Source organism: Miniopterus schreibersii (assembly GCF_964146895.1).
Source record: "Miniopterus schreibersii genome assembly, chromosome: 9".
Taxonomy (NCBI): domain Eukaryota; kingdom Metazoa; phylum Chordata; class Mammalia; order Chiroptera; family Miniopteridae; genus Miniopterus; species Miniopterus schreibersii.
In genome coordinates this window covers 52,738,286-52,751,323 of record NC_138118.1, presented here as the reverse complement: position 1 = coordinate 52,751,323, position 13,038 = coordinate 52,738,286, and the positions used below count along the sequence as shown (strand labels likewise).

General features: G+C 32.0%; 1 protein-coding gene across 7 annotated transcripts in view; it reads left to right on the top strand.

Annotated features, from left to right (window-relative positions):
- Window positions 1-13,038, top strand: part of SEMA3A (semaphorin 3A) — a 441,509-nt gene that overhangs the window by 27,198 nt on the left and 401,273 nt on the right. The window contains exon 1 of one of the 7 annotated variants that reach the window (XM_081148094.1): window positions 1,793-1,820. The exons of the other annotated variants lie outside the window; for them this stretch is intronic. The gene's annotated coding sequence lies outside the window, so the exon portion shown is untranslated. Of the gene's footprint in view, window positions 1-1,792; window positions 1,821-13,038 lie in introns of those variants that run through there. 7 annotated transcript variants of the gene reach the window in all.

The window sequence follows — 13,038 nt, the reverse complement described above, 5'->3', positions numbered from 1 at the left end:
CTTTTATGTGGTCTATAACTTATAACAATTTATTAGCTCCTATTAAACTCAGTTCCACAAGTGCACAAAGGCGATTAGATTTATCCCTGTACAATTATGCTAAGGAGTAAATTAAATAACACACAGTATAATTGAAACATCAATTAGACACCAAAAACTGAAAAATGGAAAATTGTAAATTGAGGTGCAAAATCACCACATTCAGATTTTTGAAGGAAATTTCTTAACACCAGTAATCCTTTTGAAACTGTTTACCCTTTGAGACTGTTTACATGGTCAATGATGGAGAGGGGGAGGGTTTATGAAGACATTTTATTAGTAAGAATAATTGCCAACCTTTAGGCATCTGTTCTCAGGAGAATAAGGGGTAAAGGAGTGCTTCCTACATCACTTCAAGCCTAGAGAGGGGAACTGCAGGTGAGAGCATCCCAGCCCCAGCTGGGGACATCTGAACCACTCACAAAGGCATTCCAGAAAAAACAGTCAGCTTCTAGCCTTTTCCAGGTCCAAGGTACCATCTAGCCCTCCAGGCTGAGGCTAACTTGAACAGGCAGGTGGAAAAAGATGTGTTGTTAAATCAGATTAAACTTGGGTGGATATATATACAAGGTGTCCCCCCCAAAATGTATATACTTTTATAGCTGATAGCTCAATATTGAAAATGAAATGTATTTTTAATAAACACTGCCTCTATAATTATTCAAAGCGTGTGTATATATTTTTTTGGACACCCTATATATTCTAATTCTAAAATGAGGCTGTGTTTCGTGACTTAAGTGATTACAAAGCTATCTTTTACTTGAGATTTGGATTATGTCACAGACTAACTTGTTCCACATACCATTTTAACATTAAAGCACCAAAAGGAGTGATTGGTACATACTGAGTGATTAATTGTTATAGTGTTAGCAGCTATGCCCAGGCTATGAAGTGTGTCCTGAATAAACTGGGAAGCCATTCAAAGGAGGGAAAATGATGAGATTTATATAAAAGTTAGTTATGAGCTGAGATTTGGACAAGTGTGTTGGCCAAGAGGAGGAAATTAGAGGAGGCCATCAGGGAGCTGTTTAATATTCTCAAAAAAAGTTGATGCTTGTATATGAAGGCAGTAGTCAAAGTGGACGGAGTAGATTTGGTAGATATTTAGGAGGTAGAATATAGGACCCAGGGACATATATTGAAATGAGGAATTCAGGGTGATGTTTGTGCTTTTCTGACTTGGGCAATGAGAAATAAATAAAGAGAATCAAATATTTTACTGGTAGTATGTTGAGTTTGGGATTTTTCTGAGAGTTTAAAATAAACATATGCTGCTGGATATATTCATTATCAGGAGACAAGACTGAACTAGTAATAAAAAATTAAAATTTATATTTATGTGTCAATGACATGCATGAGAACATCTATGAATAATATCTATGAAAAGGAGAAAATAAGGCAAATGATATATCTATGTAATATGTCTGAGAGTGACCTCAGATGAATTAGCAGATTTTTAATATTTTTTAGCTTAATTCAAGTGACATATTGCAACTCTAATATAGATAACATAAAAAAATGGAGCTCTTTAAGTGGGAGAAGGGTGGTGATAAGGAGATCTTTGCTTGTACAGTCAACTTTTATCCATTTTAAAGACACTATCATTACAGCAGAACACTCAAGACTTTTTTGAAAATCATTGATTTTATATAATTTTTCCATATTATTAATTTTATTGAGGTATAATTGATATATCAAAATAAAAACTTGGTTATATTTTTGAATTCAGATTGATGAGTTTGGAATATCCATATACCCATGAAATCATCACTACAATCGAGGTAACAAACATATCCATCACCTCCAAAAGATTCCTCCTGCCCCTTTGTTTTTGTTTGTTTGTTTTGTGGTAGGAACACTTAAATAATATTTATCTGCTTAACAAAATTTTTAAGTGTATAATAATGAATTTTTAACTTATAGTGATAATGCACTATTTTGCTCAGCAGATTTCTAGAACTTATTCATCTTGCATAACTTAAACTTTATACCTGTTGAACAGCTTCCCATTGCCTCATTTCTTGCCCCATAATCTTCTCATTTCGTATACAAGAAACTGATAATAGGAAATTTTAGGTGATTAGTTTAAAGTTGCACGTAATCCAGATACATTTATGTCTGATTATAGAATTCAATAATGGTAGTGTCAAAATTTAAGGATGCATTACCCTTAAACCTCTTTATTTCTTAGAGTCATACAGTAAATGAATATTTGTTTTTTAGTATGACTGTCTATGGTTTCTATGTTTACTCCTCAAATAGCTCAGGTTCCTATTAAGACTTAAATGCTTCTGCTTCAAAAATAAAAAGATATTAATAAGTTGTGTAATAAAAACTCTGTCTCATATCTCTATGCTCCAAAAGCAACTGAATATGACTTTCTTATGTATCATTTTTATATAACTTTCCCATCTTTGATGTCTGTTCTCTAGAGTCTAATTTCTATGCATCAATTACAATGTTCTTTATAAAATTAAAAACAGATCATATCACTACTCCACTTAAAATCTTTTTATGGATTTCTATGACAATTAGGGGAAAAAATGCCAAGTTTTAGCATGGATTTTAAGGTCCTAAATGATGTATGCCTTGTTTACCTCTTTGGCATTATCACACCCTGTGAGACCCTTTATTAACTACTTTTGTTCTTAAACCTATCAAGCATGCTAATGACTTAGGTCATTGTACTGGTTCTACTTTCTTTCTAGAATGTTCTCTCCCAAAACTTTCCCATGGCAAGCTCTTTATTCTTCAGAAGTCAGCTTAAATATCAACTCCTCAGAGCAACCTTCTTTTTCTTCTTCTCTCCATTATAACTTTAGTCACAACTTTGGAAAGAAAGATTTGAGTTCCACTCTACATTGCCAGTCACTTGTTGTGCAATCTCAGGCCCATGACTTTTCTGAGTTTTTTTAAGTTGAAAAATAGGGATAGCATTTTTTTATTGTCAGGGTTGTTGTGTGAGAGTTCAAGTGGGAAATTTCCTTTAAAGTTTTAAGAAATAAGGACCAGTGGGGTCTAATGTGTCTGAGGTTAAAATATTTAAAGTTTTTTTAAGTGGTTATAAGATTTGAATATGAGAGGGTCACTGGCAAATTTTTCAAGAAGTATTGCCTTAAGTGTGGTGCAGGCACAATGTAGATTCAGTGTGTTGAGGAGTAAGTGGAATTAAAAAATGGAAAAGAGAGTTAAACTATTTCAAAAAGGTTGATGGCTATTTAAAGGAAAGGATATTGAGTGAAAATAGTAGAGACTAGAATATTGAGGTAAAAAGTATTAAGATGGAGGACACTTTCAACTATAAGAGAAGAGGAAGCACTAATATAGAAAAGACACTTGAAAATATAGTCAAGTCAATAGCCTAGGTGGAGGGACTCAGAGACACTTCTTTTCTCTCTGGAGAAAGATGATGTCATTTAGAATTTGGGAGGTTGTGGGTTGAACATGCTGTGCATGCAAATAAGGAAGGCTTTCTTTTATTAGAGCTCTCGCATTTGGATCCACCCTGATCCTGTGCTGCTCTACTAGAGTGAATCAGGCACCCATACCTGGTTACTTGCTTCTGTTTTAGAGAAGGTCTTTATTATTACAGACCAACTCAAAATAAAGATCTGAGGAACATGACTAATTAAGAATGCAAGACTGTGAGAAAGAGCAAATGTGACTTAGTGGAAACCAGCCAGACAAAAGAATAGACCATAGTTATTCTAATTTAAAAAATAAGAGACTTTAATGATCCTGTAGAGCTAGTGTCAGTATCAGTGATCTTGGAAAATTTATTCCTTACATTCTTTCAAGGATAGTTTGGCTTCTTTACATAAAATTCCTTGGGAAGACTCCAGAAGTCACAGTTGCTGTTTGTAAAATTTTGTCATTTCTTCTTGCTTGATTAATATGAACCCTTGAATTATATTGTGTATTATAAAATATTGCAGCAGCGGTATCCTGGAAATGTAATATAAGCTGAAAATCAGGCCATCCATCTTTTGTTAATTCCTCAGAATGCCTTGGTAATAAGGTATATTTTTGTGAGGGAAAAAACATTCAATATGTAACATGTCAATGCTTAATACCACATGGGAAAATGCTTTATAAATTGTAAGGTGCTGCTCATATATGAAACATTATATATTCATGGAGAGAGAGGAATAATTAAGATATATTGGCTATCACCAATACTAAAAAAAATAAAAAGTGACTTAACAAAGTTAACTCGGCATCAAAAGAAAAGTCCAAAAGACTGAATATCAAAAAATTTTAATAGTTTTGTTAAGGCAGTAGAATCTTCAAACTTCCAAACCTTGCAACCAAAATACCAAACCTTGCTTCCAAATACCAAAATATTGGTATTTGTGGCCAAGATGTAAACATAAATTATGAAAGAATTGAACAACACAAAATTAAATGAGAAATTAGAATCAAAGAAGAACAAAATAATCATGTTTGTTTTTTATAAACATAAAACTGATTTACTTTATGTGGTTTAGGTGTCTTCCATTTTAATCGACTCTACATTAATGGTATTCAAATTAGCTAAATAGTAATAATTTGGTATTGTAAAGTAGATTTAACCCTTCTCAGAATGCCTTTGTTTATTTGTTAATTTTGATCCCCAAAGGTCTCCATACATAATTTAGAGGAAGGTGGAGCAGGCACCTTGTTTATTTGTTCTTTATTTATATCTTCATTATTTGTTCATGGCCTATGCTTGATTATAATGCACAAAATATTATCTCTTTATACATAAGTATTCTAAATTATGCATCTAAAGTTTGTCTTATTTAAAAGAAGTGAAGACAGCTGTAAAAAAGCTTTCCAAGTATTTGTACATTAAAAATACATATTCATGATGGAAAATTACCCACCAAAAATGTGCTCCTTGCAAGCAGCAACACTATAATTTTGCAAAAGTTAAATCCTGTTTTCTTCATACTCTGTTACTATGTCACTCCTGGTGGGACACAGCAGGATGTTCAGTGAAGATCCTCGAAATTTTGGTGTTTGAATGTTTAAACATATTGAACCTAAGGACCAATTTTAAGGATATAAATGACTGAAACATAAGGCAGCTGCAGACTGCTCACTAAGAACATTCGTCAACATATTTAATCTGCTACTCATTTCACACCCCATGTATAGAACACTGTGCGTATTTCATGGCATTTAGAATGAAGTATACTTAAGTACATTATACTTTCTTAAATAAGAAAAATGACATGATTTTCAACCACATATCTTGGGGATTCTCTTGGTCTGAAATCTAAGGCAAATTGAGTGAGTGAGTGTAGGTATTTTAATGAAGCTTATGTGACTCAGTTTTGCACTTTGGTACATCTGGGTGTCAGTTGCAAGAAGTGACAAATAACACATGAAACCAGAGGCTCAAGCCCTGGCTTCTCCACTTCCTACATGCACTTCCTTTTTGAGCTTTGGCTTCTTTAGTCTTGAATGGGGTAAAAAAAAACCACCCTGTGTATCCACGGAGCTTGGTATGTCTTAAATTAGATGGCGTATATTAAGGTGTTGGTAAGCTGTAAAACACTGATGAAAAGGACAGCATATTATAATTCAGATTGCTAGCATTTGAGTCAATGAGTGGACAGGGAACAGTTTAAAGGCTCTGAGGTCTGTAAGTTGAGAATAATTATTTACCTCAATTTTATCTTTGCTTCACAGCTAGGTTGGTAGAAAAATAGATGCCTGCCAGTTACATGTACTTCTTCCAAAATAATAATTATTATTGCTATTCTTTCTCATTTTTAAGGATTGATTAACAAATTATAGTTCCCCATGCTTCATCATAGTTCCATAGTTCATCATAGTTTTGGAAAAATGCCTACAAACATAAGTCTGGCGCAAGGATATAGCACAATATTACTAGTTCTTTAATCTGTTAAGAAAACAAAGCCAAACTTATTTCTCATTACTTTATTTGCTTTTCAATTTGCAGGATTAAAAAATCCACTGGAAGGGTACATCTATTATTATATCACATTTCTTTAAATTAGCTTTAAAGATTCTAGGTCAAGAATTCTTAACATTTGAAAATTAGAATTTATAGCATTGTTGAATTGAGTTGATGAAAACCCTCTCTAATGCCTCTTAAAGTTATATAGTGAAATGATTTATATTTTATTAAGTGAATCCTAATTAATTTGGAGAAAATGTTATTTCCTTAAGATTATTAAAGTTATGTGAGGAAATTATAAAACCTGTATTAAATACAAAGATTGTTTTTAGAGAGTCAAGGAAACCTTCGGGAAATGAATAATTCAGAACCTGTCTGTATTCCTTTCTATTTCTCGGCCAATTGCAGTTTTCACACACCATTGACTTGATCATATCTACTTTCTTTCATGTCTATTAGGGTTAATAATATTTATTGTCCAACTGCTACAATGGTTGCTGAAGTTTTTTGTTGTTCTTTATTTGTTTGAAAAACTGAGTTCTTTAGAGACAATTTTAAAACACTGCAATTCATCATTACTAGGTTTTATTATAAAGAAATAAAGTGCAAGGAAAGTGTAATGATCAGCACTGTGCGGAGAATTTTTTTTTATATTAACAAATCCAGTGTGAATCCTTGCTCTTAAGGGTTCAGTAGCTGTACTTTTTCTGCAATACTTGAGTTAGAGTGTTTAGAAATATGAGTATGCATTTTCAACTGCAACTCATTTCACATCTCATGTGACCTTTTTCCCTGATACCGCAGCAACTTTATACAACATGAAAATGAGTCACAACATGTTGGAAATGTAAGGAGTCCTTAGAAGGTTTTTATAGAGGACAAAATTATACATAAAATAAAAAGCAGGTGCTAGGAGGTTGATGGTGTTAGTGCTAGCCACTCCAAAGAATTTTAGTAAGAGCGGGAAGATAAGTCAATATGTGAAATCTGAGGGACAAGGACCCAGGAGAAAGGTGGGAGGAATCCTGTAACCACAGCTGATGGGCTAGAGATTCTTTCCTCAGGAAAGGCAAAAAGCAGGAATTCTAATCTCCTAGCTGGGTAATTGCAGTATGTAAATTAAAAATAATTCTGTTGGAGTATTTAGAAAATGCAATCAAAACTGAAAAGTAAAATTTTCATTCCATTTATTTCTGTGATTAATATAGCAACAAAGAGCTAACTTGACTTTGCTGAATTAATGGCCTCAATATGTTAAATAACAACAAAGTTAAATGTCTTAAAGTACTCATTTCTTTTCTTTAAAGAAGGACACAAATAAAAGATGTTGTATATGTTAAATGAACAGTGAAGATGCGTTCTTTTTACCAAAAGGCTAGCGAAGGAAAATTACTCTCAGTATAAATGTGAGGTATTGCTTTCTCATTTCATGAACATCAACACAGTGCAAGAAGTCACCTAAGGCTTCATTATCTGTCAGTGGAAGTACTCCGGCTAAAAGTCAAGTACACTTAGGCCCAGGTTACTCCCCATAATGAGCCCCTCATTTCATTTATATATATATATATGTATTAATTTATTTTTTCTGCTTGTTTATTTCCTATAACTATATAATATTGGATTTTTTTTTTGACCAATAATTGTATTTTTCACAATGATTAATTGGCTAATATATTTCAGAAGAAATTGAGAATTAGTTAAAAATATGTTTTCCCTTATTCATAATCACATATATTGGTATTCTCAAGTCAGAACACCTCACATAGGTATTCAGTGGTTGATTATATTAACTTACATTTAGAATATATCCATCAGATTAAACATAAAGACACTTGAGGTTGTTTCTTTATCTAGGAGAAATGCCTCATGTAAACAAAACATTTTCTAGATTCATTTTAAAGGATTATTGGAAAAAAACAAGTCAATTCATCTTCCTAGAAATTCAAATTACTTAAAACTTTATTAAATAAATATTATTTTTGGTTTTTTACAGTTATTATAAAACAAAAGACAAGTCTTTCTCCTCTAAATATTAAATCTTTCACTACTTTCTGAAGTTCATTAACTAGTATTAACAACTTCCCTGGAGTTTGTTCTGCACTCAAATCTTGATCATCCATGATAGAGCAGAGGAGCTGCAAACAAAATTTGACAAATTGTCATACATACATACATAGACATGGAATGTACTTGCTTGTAACTGAGGAAGATTATATTCTGTAACAGGAATAAGTGACTCAAAAAAAGCTAGGAAATAGCCACTTTTCTATTCTCACCCTTCCTGACATTTCCTTTCACATGAGAGAATTATCATCATATTTGTTTAATGGTACTAGGTGTTCAGTGGTGAAGCTGAGATTGGGACCCACTTATCTTTGATACCAAAATTCATGTCTGTTTATTTAAAACACACAAATGAACATGTTTCATATCTGAAGATCTGAGTTTGTGTGTCCTTGCTTTACCTCTTAATAGCTGATATTAGCCAAGTCACTTAGGGTCCATTAGCCTTAGGTTTTTATCATCATAATAGGTGTAAGATTTAAATTACAAAATCGCTCAAAGATTGAATGAGTCTTTCTAACACATTGTACAAATGGGGATCTGTTTGTTTTCGCGCCTCTACAAAACACTGAAGTGACATTATAGATATTAAATATAAATAAAGCCAAATACACTATGGTTATTTGTCTAAGTTGTATGAAAATAAAATTCGGACTTTTGCTTTTTAATTGAAAAGTGTATTCAATTTAGTGATTAAGGCTTTACTATCAGACATATAACTATACGCTTACATAAACCAATGTATTAATATTTATTAGACACCAAGTATTTGTGAAATCTAAGTCTTTCTACTTAGTTGATATTACATTCTTAGTTTTACATGGTAGAATTTTTTTCATTTGCTATCTAGCCCATTCAAAGTTAAATGATTAAGATATGATGGTGTCTCCTTAGTCATTTATTTAATTATATTGTCTGACACATAAATGCTCAAAAAATGATGAATGACTCCTGTGTTAACTTAGAACTCTGAGAGTTGTATAACTTAGAGTTTTCAAAATGTAATAATAGAGTCTATCATATTAAGACTTTATCCATCTTCCAGCCCCACATTGACTTGACTCAAAAATTCTAGAAGTATCAGTATCTAATTTATTTTTATAGGCATATCTTTATAAGCACAGGGGATTAGAAATAAGAACGGGGTATTTTCTGCTTTTTAATTTTTTTTTTTTCTCACAGGAGAACTTAACAAGTTCTGAAGTACATGCAATAATTTTAGAATATCATCCCAAACATGCTTTATTTAGGCATCTCATTCACAAGTGTTAAATCTACTTTAAGGCCTGAATTGTCAAGGATCACATAAATTGGGTAGCTGCCAAATTTCTATTTCAGTTTATGCTGTGTAGACAGAACATGTATCCATATGACTGTGTGAATCAGCCATTCAGCTGTCTCACAAGCTATTTCAGCTATTGCCTATTTCCAACTAGGTAAGAAAGAATATTCATTAGGATAAAAGTCGGAGTATATTTTGGTTATTAAATTGGCTAAATCTTTTTCTAACCCTTCCCTTTCCCATATACAAATCAGAACAGATATTTTATTCTTGAAATTCAGAAAAATACAACTCATAACTTTTTAAAGTTGTTTACAGTTATAAATTTAAGAAAAGTCTTAAAACAGTAATAAACCTAAGACTATTCTCTTTAATTATATACAAGAGGTCTCAGACCAAATTATAAGAAGAAATAGCTCACACTGTAATTTCAGAGATTATATCTCTGTAAAAAAAAAGAGTCCTCAAATGAAGAACTGAGTTTGCTAACCATTGCTGTCACTAACTCATATCACCTGACTAAAATTAATATGTAATATATGTCACTATCTCTTACACCTTCAAATTATTGTACATAAGTTATAAGAACTTTTATTAATGGACTATCTATTTTAAACATTTAGAAATATTACACTATCATGCATTTTTCAAATCTGTCCAATTGATGTAAAATAAAGTAGTTATATTAAAATAAAAAATGCTGTCAGATAATTCTGTACTCTCATTTGAAAGGAATGCATTCAAAGTAAATTATACAATGTTTATATAAAAATAATATTTATTTTATCTTAAACTTCCTGTTCACATTTTAAACATCATTAGAAAGATATTCATTTCCATCCATCAAATTCATTAAAAAAATTAATACGAGTTCTCATATTTCTAGCATACTTTTGCTTTAACACCGTCATCTACATTTCAATCAAATTCAACTCTATTAAAATGAATGAATGTGCTCAACACTGTCGACTTCGTTTATAACAAATATTTAATGTAGTATAATAAGTACCATTGACCTACAAATGTGATACCAAGTAAATTGTTAATTTTTGTCTTTTTTTTAGTGTATTAGATTATTTATGTCATAGTTTTAAAGATTATGTTAATCTTGATGTGCTGTTTATATATTTAAGATAACTTTTTAAATTTGGATTACACATATAATTAATGGATTTATTATATTCATTACTGGGATTATATAAAATTAATATGAATGTACTTGTTTTACATTGGTAAAAAGATTTAAAATTAGAGTGCATTGTTTATGTGGTTGAATATATATTGTCTGAGTTTTTATCTTGCCACCAGATGGCAGGAAAAATCAGAGTCAAATAGTTTTGTTAAGCAGCCTGAGTAAGAACTTTTTTTTCCATTTTTGGTGTTTTTCTGTTGATGCTTTGCACAAAACCCAAAACATTATAAATGTCATATGAATAGACAATAATACCTGGTAATTGCTGGTAAACGTTTTCTAGTTTTCAATGTAATGGTGCTATAAATAACTTTTAATGCATTCATGCCATCATTGATATCATGAGTTTGAAAATTATAATTAAAGTTATTGTTTTAGGAACATTCAAGTTGCTACAATAAGTGGAGCTGTCAATCCCCAGACTTCCCTGGGTGGAAACCATTGGTCACTTAGCTCTTTTATGCACTGGTCTTCAGTTAAGAGAATGACATGATTATAAAGTGAATAATCAGTGAATACTCCACAAAGAGATGATGGAAAAGAAACTAAACTCTCCCCTTAAAGTTAGTTCCTTTTTTTGCTTCAGGCCAAGCAGGGACTTATCTGTGGCTGATAAATATCTTACTGTTTCACAGAGTAAACACTTTAAAGTCTTAGTGTAACGCCACTTGACATCATCTGTAAATAAACCCCAAATTATACATAACACAGAATAAAGGCAGAAAGAGAAAATATTTCCCAAACTGCAGTAAGGTTCTACAGTTCTTTTATATTGTTTACCCATTTGCTTTTTAATTTACTTTTTTCAGGAAAAGTTCAGAACTTTTGACACTTAAAATTATGCAAAGAGAGAACTGAGGCAAACTTAAAAAAATTGATGCACATATTGTGGATGCATTTTTCATTGTTTTAATTATTCTGATAGTTGTTTATAACATCTACTTTATTTTTTGATACAGCAGTTTTTTTATCTTGCTTGAAAGTATACTGTAGTATCAAGACAGTTATTGTTTCTTCCCTCTCCTAAAAGGAAAAGTAACTAGAATTAAATCATCTAATCAGGTCAGGTTTGATTTATTGAAGTAATCCTTGCACAACAGATTTCTTTGGCATATTATCAAATAAACTTTTATACAACTTTTTTTGCAAAGAAAGGCAAACAGTTATTCTTGATATATTCCAGGTTACTCCTTAGTAAGATAATATAAACAATGAAAGACTATTTAATACAGAGACTGGCCTTTAGGGAAAAACAGGGAGCGTTTCCTTCAGGTGGCTCCATTATATGCCATTTCCTGACATTGCACAGAATGTAGCATTGCACTGTGTGTGTTAGGATGAAGTCTACTTGTCACTCAAAGTGAAACAGTCTCATCAACCATAATTTCCTCTGAAACTACATTCAGAGATTCTCTTTCCATGCTTCTCACTTTTTAATTTGCATAACAGTGGGTATTCAATGTAAGGGTAAAACTTTTATTTTCTGCCTACATTCCTTTGTCTTTGACAAAGGTGAGGCAAAAGTGGGGATTTTTAGGCTCAGTTAACATACAGATTGTAAGCTATCACTGGTAAACATCTACAAGCTACAAATCTCTAAGGATGTTACCATACAAACTTCCAATGTTAACAAGAAGAGGAAGACTCTGACAGTTTACAAAGATTTACTTCCCCCTAAAAAAACCTTGTTTACTTGCACAAATGCTCACAGAGAGTGACAAGTGACCCACTACACCAAGTTCAGGCAAGTTGTGAATGAAAAAGAAAAATGACACCTCTGGTTAGTGACAGATGAACTTTGCATCCATCATGCTGCTACAGGGAAAACAGGTAGGTGACTTGTCAATGCTGTCTGCAGGTCTTTCATTAGCAGCACCCCATGGAGCAGTGCCAGTGGCAAAATACATAGTTGCCCTGGGAGTGTCCTACTACATGTTTTAGCTTTTAAAAACCTTTAAAACAAATGTTTAATAAACAATATAACATTATTTATATTTCAAGTTGAGGGTCAATTAAAAAGGAATCACTAGGTTTAGAAAAGCAGCAAAGTAACAGGACAGAAATCACCATGAGAACACCAGATTTATATGATCAGTTGTGCCACCACATACTATCTGGATGAATGTTTGTGGGAATAACATAAATGCTTTTAAATGGCCATGTCCTACTCACAAGGTGTATGATACCTATCTGGATTGCTGGCATTATCAACTTTCTAACAGGATCCAGTTCTCCATTATGGTCTCTATGACCTTACTGTTGTCCATAATATAAGTCCTATTGCAGGTCACTCATACAGAGTAACATCCAAGTGGTTTTGTGCTAAAAATTCAATTATTTAAAAAAAATCTTGACTTAAAAAATAACAATCTTGAATGTACTTGGTAAGAGCTTGCTTTGTTTTCTCAAACATTGAACTTTTAAGCTTTACAAAGTGAAGAGTGTGATCCTTATATGGATCATGTTATTTAGGCTCAATTATTAGTAAAAAAATGTTAAAGATAGATTTAAATAAGTAAAGATAAATGTGATTGTTAAAAATAGATTTGAATG